Source organism: Populus trichocarpa, chromosome 1, assembly GCF_000002775.5.
Source record: "Populus trichocarpa isolate Nisqually-1 chromosome 1, P.trichocarpa_v4.1, whole genome shotgun sequence".
Classification (NCBI taxonomy): domain Eukaryota; kingdom Viridiplantae; phylum Streptophyta; class Magnoliopsida; order Malpighiales; family Salicaceae; genus Populus; species Populus trichocarpa.
In genome coordinates this window covers 23,427,894-23,444,240 of record NC_037285.2, presented here as the reverse complement: position 1 = coordinate 23,444,240, position 16,347 = coordinate 23,427,894, and the positions used below count along the sequence as shown (strand labels likewise).

Genomic DNA, 16,347 nt, shown 5'->3' with positions numbered 1-16,347 from the left:
AGTGTCCATGGTGCAGTGGGTTTGGGAGCTCTATGGTGAAGGGAAGCTACTTGAAGCAGTTGACCCAAGACTATGCGGAGATTTTAATAAGACGCAGATGGAACGCTTGATGATAGACGGGCTTTCGTGTGCATGTTATACCCTAATTTTTTATTTTAATTATTTTATTTTTTTTAAAAATAAAATAAAAAAACAAATAAAAATAAAATAAATAAAGAATGAATTAAAATTTGGGTTAAGAGCAATATGATTGGAAGTTTAAAAATTTAATTAAACTCTGGATTAGTTTAATTAATTAAATCAAGGGCTTAATTGGAGAATTGATTTAATTAAAATTTAGATTATTTTAATTAATGAAATCAAGAGTTTAATTGAAGAATTAATAAGTTTGAAGACTTAATTAAACTTTAATTTAATTAATTAAAGGAATTAGGGATGTAATTGAAAAAATATCAAAGTTTAGAGCTGATTCAAGGAAAGATTACTAGAAAATTAAAGTTCAAGGACCAAATTGAATAGTCCAAACACCTAGGACTGTTGTGTAAATGGCGCTATAACTCAAGGATTCAATTGAATTTAATCCAAGGGCACAATTAGAAATCAATTGTTTCTGATTAGGATCCCAATTGTTAAGTTTAAACTGTTTAGGGGCTAAATTGGAAAACAGCCATGCCCAAGGACACAACGGCGCCGTTTTGGAAGCATTGTTCATCGTCCCCTACGTTTGCGCGGATGAAGCCGATTCAACAGGAAATCTGCAGCAAATCATGGACCACGTCTCTTGCCCATGATCCCGTTCGTGATTTGAATAACAGTCCTGCAAAGGCAGGACTGGTTGAGGGGCAAATTTCTCTATAAAAGGGAGAAGAAAACCCAGAACAAGGGGCCGAAAAATGAGAGGAGAAAAACAGAACCAGTGGGGGATTTGTGGGACCGAAAACCAGAGAAAAGAACTGAAGTAAAACCCAGAGTAAAAAAACCCAGAAAACAGAGAGGGACGAACAGGCCAAGAACAGGGGTGAAAGACGAAAACAGGGAGGGGCAGAACTGAAGCTAAACCCAGACGAAAAACCAGAAACCGGAGAAAAGAACAGAGGAAGAAACAGAACCAGGAAGGGGATTTTGACGAATAGGCCAAGAACAGAGGACGAGTGGAAGACGAGGAACGCACGGTGAAAAACGAAAAACACAGAGCAAAAACACAACACAAAACCCAGACCCAGATTTGAAGGGAGAAGCCAGCACCGTCTTCAGTTCTTCATCGCAAGGACCGAGAAAGCAGGGAAAAACAAAGGAAAAAAGGGAACAGCGGGCACAGAAGCAAAGGAAAGCAGGAGGGAAATCTATAAGCAGAGGAGGGCCACCGCGCTGCCACCATCCACTCCGTCTCCAGAGAACAGGTAAGTCATTTTTCTTTCGTTTCTTTGCACATTCAATTTGAATGTAACGTTGCACTGTGCGAAGGTAAATTAATTACCTTCGCACTGTGCATTGATGCACGCGTGGAGCCACTCCACGCGTGCTTCATCTGTCTTTGCCCAGCCGGTCAATGGCTTGGGCCAGTGACCTGGCCGGGCTGGCTGGGTCCAGCCCAGCCCATATGAGCTGAGCTGGGCCCAGCCCAAAAAATATAAATAAAAAACGTAGAAAAATAAAAAATAAAATGTGTATGTATGAATAAAAATAATATAAATTTATTGGTTTATTCACTGATGCCAGAGTCAGGAATAAAAATACTGGTTTAAATTTATATTATTTTTATTCATTGTATTTTATTTTATTCAGCTAGAAAAATAAAAAATTGTGTATGCGTAAAAATAATTTTTTTTTTCACCGACATCAGAGTCAGGAATAAAAAATACTGATTAAAATTTATTTTGTTTTTATAGCTACGTAATATTTACCAACGCCAGAGTTGGAAGTATCTGTAGTTAAATATTCACTAGCGCCAGAGTCAGGAATATTACACGCAAACCATCATAGCATAAACCAACAAAATGTTAGCAATTTATGACAAGACCAGCAATGCAGTCTGCCTCAGGCAGGACGTTTAAGGGGTGATAATATCTTTCCTTTTACGTAACCAGTCCCGAACTATAGAATCTCTATTGATCAGTTAGGGTTCCTAGTGACCATAATACTAGGTGGCGACTCCTTAAACAAGACCGTTTCCCATCAAAGAACATGATGCCAGAAATCCATTCTTTTCAAAGAATTAATAATATTTTAAAGTTGCCGTGATGTCGAGTGCGACAGTGCTCATCCGGATGAACATCTTAGACCCTCAATTCGGCAATCACTTCACATACTTAATTTTGATGCTCCATTGCCTATTCTCCCATCAAAGATGCCCGTGCCGTCATATTTCGCCCCGCCAATATCTGATCTTCACTTGCAATAATGTCCTATGGCCTTGCAGATTCTGAAGGAGGGATGAACAAATCTTCAAGTTATAGTTACAACACTAATTCTTCCCAGTTCACCACATCTTCTTCAGCATCTTCTGCATCTGCCATGCTTCCACACGAAGGCTAAATTGATGACCAGTGTAATTAATTTGAGATTCTTATCCAGTTAAAATATTTAATTTTGCCCCTTTTATTGTACTGATCAATTTTCACGTGTTTTCTGTAAATTGATTTTCTTTGAAACTGAGTACAAATTCATGTCCAATTGAACAGTTTAAGTTCACTCTGTTTAAAGATTTATAAATTAGCCACCCGGCTCAACTGCTAAATCTTAGCCCTTCCACTTAGTAAAATATATTGTACAGTTCTCATAATCATGTCAACTACATTGTCACCACTCTCACTAGATATATCATTGGTATTCTCACAAGCAAGGGAAACAAGGAATCTGATGTTATCATCTTTGGGGTGCTGGCATTAGAGATTTGGTTGTTGCAGAAAAGTAGTAAAGCCTCAGGCGTAAGTGTTAAAAGTGAATTTAGTTAATCGAATTCGGGAGCTATACGGGAAGAGGAAGGCTTCTTGAAGCTGCTCCTGGAGTTTCGCGTGGAGAATCTGATACGGTGAGATGACATGTTTGATGACTCTGGCTATGGTGTGATCATATGAAGCTTCATCTAATACCTTCTGTAAGAGAGCAATTCAAGTGGAAGCACAAATGCCCAGTCTAGCACACCAAATGCCAGGGCGGCAAAGCTTATTTGTGTGCTTTGATAATATTTTTTTGTCGCATGCATTGTCGAAGTTGTTGAAAAATAATTTATTATTTTAAAGAATATCTAAATTAAATTTATTGAGCTAGTTTAAAAATAGATATATACTAGTTACATGATCCGCGTGATGCTGCGAGTCTATTTTTTTACATAAAAAATATCAAAAAAAGCTAAAATCTAAAAATTTTAGGTCTTTCTGGAAAGTTATACCCAATAGTCTTGGGTTTGGCTGCAACGCCTGACCCAAGAGTAATATTTATAATATTAATAATAACATTAAACTTGAATGATCCAAGTTTAAGTGGGTCTGACTGCAATACCAGACCCAATAGCCTTGGATGTGGGTCTGGCTGCAAGGTCGTATCATAAAAGTGTGATAATTAAATAGATTAATTAAAAAAAACATAGAAAAAAAACCAACATGAAGAAAAAAACTAATGAAGAAATTTTTTTTTGAATTAACTGGGTTAACCTTTCAAACCAGGTTAACTCGTCAAACCTTGGATTCGTGTCATGAAAGTTTGATAACTAAATGGAAAAAACAAAAATTGACGGGTTACCTAGAATTAACTGGGCTAACCCGTCAAATTTGGGATCCGTATCATGAAAGTTTGATAACTAAATAGAAAAAAATTTAACATTAACAAACTAAATTAAATGAAAAAAATTAATTAAAAAGAAAAAAACAAAAGGTATAAGCTTTTTCACTGTGGATTGCACTGTGCAGTCCACAGTCAAAGGCATAAAAACGGCAAAAAAGTAAAAAGAAAAAAAAACTAACTGGGTTAAAAGAAAAAAAAACCTATAGGAAGAAAAAAACTAATGAAGAAAAAGAAAAAGAAAAAGAAAAAGAAATCTAAATTAACTGGGTTAACCCGTCAAACCTGAAATCCGTGTTATGAAAGTCTGATAACTAAATAAAAAGAAATTTAATATCAACAAACTAAATTAAAAAAAAATTAATTAAAAAGGGAAAAACAAAGAAGAAAAAACCTATATGAAGAAAAAAGCTAATGACAAAAAAGAAAAAAAATGAACTAACTGGGCTAACCTGTCAAACCTGAGATCTGTGTTATAAAAGTCTTATAACTAAATAAAAAAATATTAACATAAACAAACCAAATTAAAAGGAAAAAAATTAAAAAGGAAAAAAACAACAAACAAAAGGCATCAACCTTTTCACTGTGGACTGCACTGTGCAGTCCACAGTGAAAAAGCATAAAAACGACAAAAAAAAGAAAAAAAAAGAAAAACTAAAGGCATCAGTCGATAACTAAATAGAAAAAAAAAATTAATATTAATGAACTAAATTAAACAAAAAAAATATTAATTAAAAAGAAAAAATAAAAGAAAAAAACCTATAAGAAGAAAAAAAACTAATGAAGAAAAAGAAAACAAATCTATATTAACTGGGTCGTCAAATTTGAGATCCGTGTCATAAAAGTCTGATAATTAAATAGAAAAAAATTAATATCAACAAACTAAATTAAAAGAAGAAGAAGAAGAAGGTTTTGTGCAGTCCACAGTGAAAGGCATAAAAAAACAAAAACAACAGCTAAAGGCTTCAACCTTTTCACTGTGGACTGCATACAATATTAAAAGAAAAAATTGAAAGAAAAAAACTAATGAAGAAAAAGAAAAAATATCTGAATCAACTAGGTTAACCCACCAAATCAGGTTAATCCGTTAAACATGGGATTCGTGTCATGAAAGTATGATAACTAAATAGAAATAATATTTAATATTAATAAACTAAATTAAAAAAAAAGATTAATTAAAAAGGAAAAAGCAAAGAGAAAAAAATCCACAGGAAGAAAAAAAACTAATAAAATCTGAATTAACTGGGTTAACCTATCAAATCTGGGATTCATGTCATAAAAGTCTGATAATTAAATAGAAAAAATTTAATATTAAGAAAGTAAATTAAAAAAATTAATTAAAAAACAAAAAAAAACTAAAGGCAACAACGTTTTCACTGTGGATTGCACTGTGCAGTCCATAGTAAAAGGTTTAAAAAGGAAAAGAAAACGAAAACGAAAAACAACAAAGGCATACACCACATGTTTTTTTTTCTTGCATAAAAATTATAAAAAAGCTAAGATCTAAGAATGTTAGGTCTTTCTTCAAAGAGATACCCAAAAGTCTTGGGTCTAACTGTAATGCTTGATCCAAGAGTAATATTTATAATATTAATAATAATATTAAAATTACATGACTCAAGTTTAAGTGAGTCTGGCTGCAACACCAGACCCAAGAGCCTTGGATGTTGGTCTAACTGTAAGATCGTGTCATAAAAGTGTGATAATTAAATATATTAATTAAAAAGAGAAAAACTAATGAATAAAAACCAACATGAAGAAAAAAACTAATGAATAAAAAGAAAAAAACCTGAATTAACTGGGTTAACCCTTCAAACCATGTTAACCCGTCAAACCTGGAATTCGCGTCATGAAAGTGTGATAACTAAATAGAAAAAAAAAATTGACGGGTTAACCCAGAATTAACTAGGTTAATTCGTGAAATCAGGTTAACCCGTAAAACTCGGGATATGTATCATGAAAGTCTGATAACGATATAGAAAGAAATTTAACATTAACAAACTAAACTAAACAAAAAAAATTAATTAAAAAGAAAAAAAGCAAAAAAAAAAAACTTCGGGTTAACTCGTTAAACCCGGGATCCGTGTCATGAAATTCTGATAACTAAATTAAAAAAAATAACATTAACAAACTAAATTAAATAAAAAAAATTATTAAAAGAAAAACAAAAAAATGGACGGGTTAACCCAGAATGAACTGGGTTAACCCGTGAAACTAGGTTAACCCGTCAAACCTGAGATATGTGTCATGAAAGTCTGATAATGAAATAGAAATAAATTTAACATTAACAAACTAAAGTAAATGAAAAAAATTAATTAAAAAGAAAAAAAGCAAAAAAAAAAACTCTGGGTTAACTCGTCAAACCAGGTTAACCCGTTAAACCCAAGATCTGTGTCATGAAAGTCTTATAACTAAATAAAAAAAATAACATTAACAAACTAAATTAAATATAAAAAATTATTAAAAGAAAAAAAAACAAAAAAAAATGGACGGGTTAATCCATAATTAACTGGGTTAACCCGTGAAACCAGGTTAACCCGTCAAACCTGGGATATGTGTCATGAAAGTCTGATAATTAAATAGAAAGAAATTTAACATTAACAAACTAAAGTAAACAAAAAAATTAATGAAAAAGGAAAAAAAAATAAAATAAAATAAGGGTTAACTTGTCAAACCAAGTTAACCTGTTAAACCCGGGATCCGTGTCATTAAAGTCTAATAACTAAATAAAAATAATTTAACATTAACAAACTAAATTAAATAATTTTTTTTATTAAAATAAAAAAAACAAAGAAAGATGTAAAAAAAAAACCTGAAAGGCATAAAAAAACAAAAAATAAAAGACAACTTAAAAAACGAAAAAAAAGGGAAAATAAAAAGACAGCTTAGTTTAAAAGGAAAAAGAAAAGAAAAAAAAAAGAGATAGCTCAGTGTTTCACTGTGGACTTGCACAGTGAAACATTGAGCAGTTTTAGCTTATTAGATAATTACTTGAGTTTAAAATGTTGTTATTTGAATTGAAAATATTAAATTTGTTAACAAGTAAACAAAATAGTAATTATCCTTACATTTGATGGTTTTTGAGATAACTGTATTTAGTTACTAATTATTTCTACTTAAGTGTCTTATTTAAAAAAAATATAAAAATAAAATTGATTAAATAAATAATTATTTAATAAAAATTAAATGAGGAGAGAAATTCATTGTCCCCTCCTCCCAGTACATTGTTAATTTAAATTGCTTTGTTATTTGTTTTGCTATTTTTCTAGAAGGGGTATTCAGTGCTATTCTCATCACAAAGCACTGCTAACTTGAACACTATTTTTTTTTTAAGGTTTAGGATTTTTTAAGGTTTAGTGTTTTATATTATATCATTTAATATTGAATTTCTTTTTATCCTGGTCTCATGATTTAGATCACGTATTTAGTGGGTTAACTTAGTTTTTTGTCATGTTTTTTATTGATTTTTTTTTCAATTTCATTTTTCAACATTTTGTTGATTTAGAATTAGATTTTATATTTTTTTTTTGTTTGCTTTCTATGAGGTTATCTTGATTTCATTACCCGAGTTGCGGGTTTGACGGTTTAACTCAGGTTGACTTGTGTCTTTTTTTAATTGATTTTTTTTTCAATTTCACCATTCAACATTGGTGTGATTGAGAATTAGGTTTCATAATTTGTTTTGATTTGCTTGCTATGGGGTTGTCTTAGTCTTTTTACCCGAGTCGTGAATTTAGCAGGTTAGTACAGGTTGACCTAAATTGATCTAATATGTTTTTGTCTAATTTTTTTTCATATAAAAAAAGATGTCTTGATTTTTTTTAGAAACAATGTTTTTAATGGTCATCTGGGTTGTTTTTGGATCCGTCAAGGTGACTGAGTCACATCGAGTCAACCTTTACACGATTTGATTTTTTTCATACTAGAAAACATGCTAGCTATACATGAAAAAAAAACAAAATAGAGTGTCATTATATATATATATATATATATATATATATATATAATGATGAATGTGGCATTTTTTTATTTCAACATGAGATGTAAGAAAAATGGTGTTGCAGGCGTGTTCAATGGGCCAGAAAGCCTACATGCATCTAGTAAAAGGGTAAATGAGTAAAGGAAAAATTACGTTTAGCATCCCAAGGTTTGATTTTTATTTTTGCTCTTTGCAATCATACTTTTAAATATTACATTTTCCATCATGAATTTTGATGGCAGGTAAAATTTTACATCCTTGAAAGTTGGCACAAAAAACAAATCAATAAAAAGATATATATTTATTTACAAGAGTACCATTATATTTGGGGTAAAGACTAAAAAAACCCCTGAAGGTTAAAAATAACTAAAATGCAACTAGAGTAGTTTTTTTTTTTTTTTGAAAAGAGTCATTGGTAGTTTTTATTTAGTTACAAAAATACCATAAATTACAGTATTTAGTAACAATTTCTAGCTACATTCAAGCATGGATTACTAAGCAAAAAATCCAGCATTTCCCCCAACATATCCTTCCTCATTTTCATCATAATTCTATATAATAAACCTGTCAAACCTGGAAAAATTTAACATTTCCTTTTCCATCAAAACAACCCAATCAATTTTCACCATAAATCATAAATAACATCTCAACAATTACAAAAATGCTATAAATTACAGTGTTTAGCAACAGTTTTCAGCCACATTCAAGCATGCATTAGCAAACAATAATTCTAACATCCTCGCCATCATCTTCCCCAAAATATCCTCCATTTTTTTCACCATAATTCCATCAAATAAACCTATCAAACCTGAAAAAATTTTATTTTCCCTTTTCCATCAAAGCAACCCAGCCAAGTTTCATCATAACTTATAAATAACATCTTAACAATTCCTTTTTTATTTTCACCATAATTCCACAATCAACACAACCACAATACAAAATTATTATGAACATGACATCATCTCCATCAAGTGCTAATAGCATACAAAGTTGGTACAACTTGGATGAACTAAAATTCAAGAATAGAAATTGCATGAAATATAGAAAGAGAGTTGCAATAAAAATATAAAAAATAAAAGCTAGTAAAAAAGGCTATTTTATAGATGCAATGACATTGACTAGCGCAAACCTATGAATGAAATTAAATTAACTACGGGAGGGGAAAGAGGTGTTAATGATGCTAATGATGTTCACCGAATAGTAGATGAAGTGAGGAAATTGAAAGATGATTTACATAGAGTTTGGATTAAGAATCACAATATGTAACATGATAGCCCATTATTTTCATCCAAACCAACTGCACCCAACAATACACCTCTATATGAACCTTTGAGATGACAACCATCAATTTCAATGAATAGCCTACATTCAGAAACAAAGCCTTCCTTCATCATTTTCAAACAAATATACACGTGTTGAAATTTTCAAGGGTGTGAGACTCAAACTTTTAAAGTCTTATCCTATGTAATTTATTTTTTTCTATGTTTGGTTCATGTTTTTTATAACCCATAAGTTATGCCCAAGTCTTGATATACATATATGTATTCAACCACCTCTCCCACCTTTTCATTGTTTTATTTTCTTCTTATTTGACCGGGAGCTTCTTTTTCTTCATTTTTATTTCTGCAACTTTCTCTTATAATCCATACTAGCTATCAGCCATAAAATATATATCTTCTGAGTAAGTTTTCTTTATTTCTTTCCTAAGTGTTTTATAACATAGTTATGAGTTTCTTTTCTTAACATATAGTTATTGAAAATATTAGGGTTTATATGAGATTAGTTGATAAGTAAGGGATTATTGAATTAATTTGTGTGTGGGTAGTAATATATGCATATAAACATGGATTGAGGTAGATTATGAATAATTAGTATGTGATTTTGATATTTGATATATGTTGGTATGATTAGAGCAAAACTTAAGGAATTTGGATATTAGAAAAAATATATGGGATTATTGCAGAATTATATAGAAAAAATCATGTTAAAATCTTGGAAAATATGTTTATAGGTCGAAGATGATGTAATTTCATTTTGGTACTCGAATTTTGGAAAATTAGGATTTTACCTCTAAATTCCAAAAACAATCAGTTTAGTCCATGGTCATAAATAATAGTTTTTAAGATAGATTTTGATAGATAATCAAGTTTTATTTGTGGTGTATTATCAAGTTTTTATGGTTTCATTTTGAATTGTGAAATGATTATATTTTACGATAAAACGTGTTTAGGTACTTTAAAAGCCCCATATACTACTCTTATACGATTGATGAATGTTGATGTTTGTCTTGGTTTGATTGTTGTTATATATTGTAAGTAAATAATATCAAATATAACTATAGAAATAACATTAATAACTATAATCAAGAATATGAATAATATTATATATGAATACGGTTAGCTGACTATCTACTTTTTGTTATTGTGTGATTTTAGAATATTAAATTGATATGGATTGTAGAATTATACAAGTTAGAATACCTACGCTAACAAACAAGACAATGTTAACCTATGTCCATATAATAAAATTTGATTACCATAGCTAGTCGGGGGTGACAGTAGCCTGTGTAAAAGACCATTGCACATATATATTATGATGCTCTACCATTCTTATATCTGATTTTCTGACTTGTAGTACTCTTATATTTATATCTGATTTTACTTATAGTACTTTTAAAGAGTGATATAACTTGAATTATGCTTACGTGTGAGTGGTTTTATTAGTTATATTTTTTCATGTATGGACTTAATGTGTAACAGTCTCAATTGTAAACTCAAAATATATGATATATATATTCGTAGCTACAATTTTTATATATATATATATATATATACAATTTTCCTGAAATTTCGGCAGAGTTTCCTTTGTATTCTTTAGATACCAAGTTATCGACTCAATCATTTCTCAACCTGTAACATCAATCACAATATTCGTCCCATTATTTAGACTTCAAAAAACTCAAGCATATTTCAATATCTCAATTCTATTTTCTATAGAACACTATAATAAAACTAATAAATTCTTAACATGCATCGTCTTTTTTTTTTTATAGTAATTGTGCTCAAATATATACACAACCAACCATAATTCAACTTAATAATAATAATAACATTATAAATTATATCATACATAAGATAATAAGTTAAACATTACATTTTTAGATATGGAAGTATATTACAACAAAATATTAGTTCTTCCAATTACATTAATCACATAACAAAATTATTTATCCAAGCATCTACTTTCCAGATCGAGGGTGCGATGTACCTAAAAACATTATCGCATAAAACATGATTAAAACAATTGCACATTTCAATAAGTAATTGATTAAGGACTAATTATTCATATACATTAAAGTGACTTTCATATCATAGAATAAATTGTCTTATTTTCTTTTGAAGTTTCTAATTTCATAAATTCTCTTCTAGACATAGGGATACAACTACTAAAATAAAAATATCAAGAGTGTCTCCCACAAATCAGCATATTTAACTTCAAAGTTTTACAATTAATCTATTTTACATCAAGTGACTATCCCATTAATTTGTAAATTAATTTTCTTAACATAGCCATGCAATCAAGCATAAATTCCAGTAATCAGGAAATGATCTTCAAAGCTTGTCCATTCAACAAAACATTATTTCCAGTAATTGCCCATTCATCAAGGCATTATTTCCAATAACCAGGAAATAATTTTTCAAGGCTTGCCCATTCACCAGGGTATTATTTCCAGTAACTGCCCATTCACCAGGGCATTATTTCCAGTAACCAGAAAATAATTTTCAAGGCTTGCCCATTCACCAGGGCCAGTAACCAGGAAATAATTTTTCAAGGCTTGCCCATTCACCAGGGCATTATTTCCAGTAACCAGGAAATAATTTTCAAGGCTTGCCCATTCACTAGGGTATTATTTCCAGTAACCAGGAAATAATTTTCAATCTATAAAAATTCATTCTACAATAATAATAATAAAAAATATAAACTAATTAATTACTCCAAGGTGTCGAACACCTACCTGGTGTCTGTGCGCGTGAAGATGTCCCTTGTTGCTGATTAGGTCCTGCGGACTCCTTTGTACCAACAAAAATTACTTTGTCATTGTTCATTCATTCGAACCGGAAAAAATTCTAACACCCATTACATATTCTTTGATTAAATCCAACACCCTTAATTAAGTTTAATTGACTTTTAATTTAAGGAGGACAAAACCCTCCTTTATGAAACATTTACTTATTTTTTTTTCACAAAAGTCCCTATACAATTTAATCTATCAACATCAATTGTCTTCAATTTGGTAAGATTCCTCAATAATATTATTTAAACTCCATTCTCTAATTTTTCTTCTTCATTTAGCCAAAAACTCCTCAATAATATCATGTAAACTTCATTCTCTAATTTTTCTTTTTTATTTAGCCAAAAACAACCTAGGGAAGGAAGTGAAGATTTTTCTTTTCTCTTTGAAAAATTCTTACTTCATTCATATAACAACACTTATAAACCTTCATCTTCCCATATTTTCCAAACAATTGTATTTAACTTCAATTCCCTAAAATTATTCATTTTTTGGCCAAATATTCAATTAAAATGAGGAAAAATAATTTTTGTTTCTTTTACTTAAAATTAAACAGTTACCCAATCATAATTCATGCTTTCTAACATGGTTCAAACATAATTTGCATCATTCCTATAAATTATAACATAAATCCACAATTTCACATAATCATAATTTTACATAATCCTTCATCAAACATAAAATTAAAGGAATTAATCATTTGGAGCATGTTATTTACCTCACTTTGATAAGGATTTAAGGAAAGAATGCAAGAAAAATCAAGTTTTCTTCTTCTCCCTCTTCAAACCCTAGCTTGAAATCCTTGCTTCAATGCATTCACCACCTTAAAATCAACCCCCTCTTTATGTTTAATTAAGTTACTCACTCTAATTACTCACTTTAATTAGTGAAATCAATGAGCATTTAAGTAGAAAAATCACACAATTCTTCCCCCTCTCTTTGTTTGAAGCTCACGGCTAAAAGAGAGAAAAAATGGAACATTTATAGTCTAACTTTACTTATTTACACATTGACCCTCATTTCTTCTCATTTCTATTTTTGCCACTCAACTCTTCTTTTTACTTAATTCTCACCTTAACATCTTATATTTTATTCTATTGCATCCAATTACAATACTTGGAATCCTTTTATTTAATCTATTCGGTACTTTATTTATTTTACTCAGATTATAATTTAGCGGGTTTTCACATAATGAATTAATCTTGTTATAACTCGGTCTCTTATTTGTATGTTTGGTATCATTTATTCACTAAGTTGTGGGAAACTTATCCTTTTTTTTTATCATTTTAATCTTTTCAGATCTATAATGTGTATTAGTTGATCCAATACTACTTATTAAGAAGGAGTTCTTGTTTATACTTTAAGTTGGTATGCCTAACACTTCTTTTTCATGCAGGCTTTCTCATTTTGTTACCTATATTGTATATATATGAATTGTTATATTGTGCATAGCTTGAGCTCCACAATTATAATAGTTTTCAGATTATTCTTTTGAGATGACATATATATGTGTTTATGATCTAGTATTTCATAAGGATGATTGATTATTATATCAGTGTCTATTTTAGTTTTGGATAGAATTATGTTCAGGTCTGAGGCTTGCCATAAGCAAGGCAGTCCTAAGAGTTCCTTGACCTACATGCCAGTTATGTGCTCAATTTTGGATCTGATAACGGTGAATGCACATTTGAATTATAATTAGGGTCAAACCCTAAATATACATAAGATCTTTGCTTCAATAGCTGGATATATTTGTGGAGTCTTTTAAAAGACTCATTATGAGTTCCTTCCTCATATTTTTTAACCTTTATCCTAGCTTTCTATAATTGGATATGGTATGACTTAAGACCAAATTTATAATCCAAAATCATCGAAAGTGATTCATTGGAGATAGATGGGTCAACACTAATTATTGGTAGCAATGTCTTTGTTATCTATGTTGAAGTTACAACTTTTATAGTTGTAAGTCAAATGCAAGTGTGTTTGTCCCTCAATGACTTTATCATGAATATTTGACTACCAAGAACAATAGAACCATATATACGTTAATCATAACCATCACCCATACATATGTCACCAACCTTAACTTTTTGATTAATATATCTTTTAACATGATATCCATATTTAACCTCATACTCTCACAATACATCTCTGAAAAAATTTAACATTCTTCAAACTTTATTGATACATCAATTACAAATTTAAACCTCTTACATCTAAAATCAACAATTGGATCCACATTCGTCGTCTTCTTTTTCATTTTCCTTTCATTACCATTTTCATCCTCATTATCCTCATCATTAGATTGTTCTTTAACTTCTACATCGACATCATCTTCGTCACTACATATCTTCTAGTCATTATTAGAACTAGAAGCATCATTCAATGTCTAACTAGTAGAAAAATCAACTTGTAAACTATCTATTCACTCATCTTTAACCTCATTACAAAATTAAACAAACATCCTCATTAGAAAAGATATAATAATCATCTAATTCATCATCATAATCCATCTTAACTCTAGCATCACCACAAATATCATTATTAACACCTATTTTAGACCCCATTTTATAACCAACATTAGGATCACTACTAGAATATTTAACATTACCATTACCATTACCATTATCATCACTATCAACATCAATATCAACACATATTTCAGAACCCATTTCATCATTATCAGGACTAATATCATCAAAATACAATATCACCTTTTCAACTTCAAGATGATGGGCAACAAAATATTTGGTTCCTGATGGCTTGTCATCTTCAAAATTACTTGAATAATGCATTGGCATATTTTTATTGTTACAGGATCAATAATTGGAACAACATCAATATATAAATGCATGTTCACTTCACCTTCATGCATACTTCACCTTCATGCATACTTAATACCGTTAAGGTCGAAACATCATCATATATTTTGTTTTCTCTATCAACCTTGATGTGAATGCCATACAAGTCCATATCAAAGACTAGCTTGCATATGAATAGTATGTTTATGTAAGACATATTCAAAGCCCCAATATTTGTCGACATATGATGAACTCTCATGATGCGCAAATATATCTAGCATTTTGATTCTTGCATGATTTGTACTAGTTACTTAATGATTACATATAAATTGAATAATAATATAAAAATTAGAGTTTTTTAAACTAATAACTCTACTTTTTAAATTTGAGTTTTTTTTTTCCGTTTAAGTACAACTTACAGATTCAGGGTTCCCATTTTCAATTTTTAACTACTAATAATGTTAAGGTTTTTGTTAAAAAACGAGGAAACAAAATCTATATTCTAATAATTTAACGCACTAACATTTTTGAAATCTCGTTTATTGAAAACAATTCAAACTTGCCTTTTACTGTTAAGTTCCTCGAAGAAATCAATGCCAACAACAAGAGAGAGTGTGTGAGAAAGGAGATGAGAGAATGTGACATGTAAGGTAAATCTTTCTTTGACTTTTTCTTTAAAGATTGATTTGTGTTTAGGGTTTTTCTTTTTAATTTTGTGTCTGAAAGATAGATTAGGAGACGGAGAGGAGAGAAGTTGAAGATGAGGAGAGAAAATGCGATGTGTGGTCGTGATTAATTACATTGCTTTAATTTATATGAGAGCAATATTAATAATGTCATTTCATTTATTTTAAAAGTCAGCTTTGACTAGGATGAAAAGTGTAATATTTAAAAAGTATGGTTGTAAAGTGATAAAAAAAAGAAGAAAGAACAAACCTTGGAGTGCTGTGAAATATATACACATATGTTACTGTTTAGATCACGTGCAACACAGTTAGAAAAAGAAAATATTGTGAAATATATACACATATTTCATGCAATTAGTTTTCTACTCAATAATTTCTTTGTAAAATTAATTGTTTCCTTAGCCAAACTATCTATAATAATAATCACTAGTGATAAAATATGACATATCATTATTCTTTATTATGCTTAAATAAAAAAAAATATTTAAAGGTATCCAGATTTTTCTGGAATTAATGACGAGGATCTTAATAAAATTAAACTTGATAAAAAGAACATTTTGATAGAATAATTTTTTTTGATAGAGTTTATGACTTCACTTATATAGTTATTTTTTATTCATTAATATTAGAGAATACTATAAATGATATCTTGGGATCTCATCTAAAAACTTAAATTATTGGGTGAGATGTTTCTTTGACATGGTATCAGAGCCTTCATGACCAAATGGTCACGAGTTCGAATCTCACCATCCCTATATATTTGATAAAAAAAATCAAGCAAAGGTAATGTGGGTCTGTGCAAGTTTCAAGCCCAAATAACTTTCACTTGGGGGGGTGTGTTAGAGAATAATATAAATCATATCTTGGGACCTCACCTAACAGTTTAAGTTTTTGGGTTGAGATGATTCTTTGATAATTAATACCTTCATATGTATACTTGTTTTTGTATCATTAGAATTTTCTTAAATAATAATAATTAAATACTAAAATATCGTTATTAACTTAGATTTATAGATTTTTTTTTTAATT

At 29.9% G+C, this 16,347-nt stretch overlaps 1 protein-coding gene and 1 long non-coding RNA gene across 2 annotated transcripts in view; one reads left to right on the top strand and one right to left on the bottom strand.

Annotated features, from left to right (window-relative positions):
- LOC18095142 (MADS-box transcription factor 23) overlaps positions 1-16,347 on the bottom strand; it is a 97,205-nt gene that overhangs the window by 25,198 nt on the left and 55,660 nt on the right. The gene's annotated exons all lie outside the window — the stretch shown is intronic.
- LOC112328949 (uncharacterized) lies at positions 773-2,737 on the top strand. The gene is made up of 2 exons (XR_002984346.2): positions 773-1,400; positions 2,420-2,737. It is a non-coding gene; the product is annotated as an uncharacterized LOC112328949 (long non-coding RNA).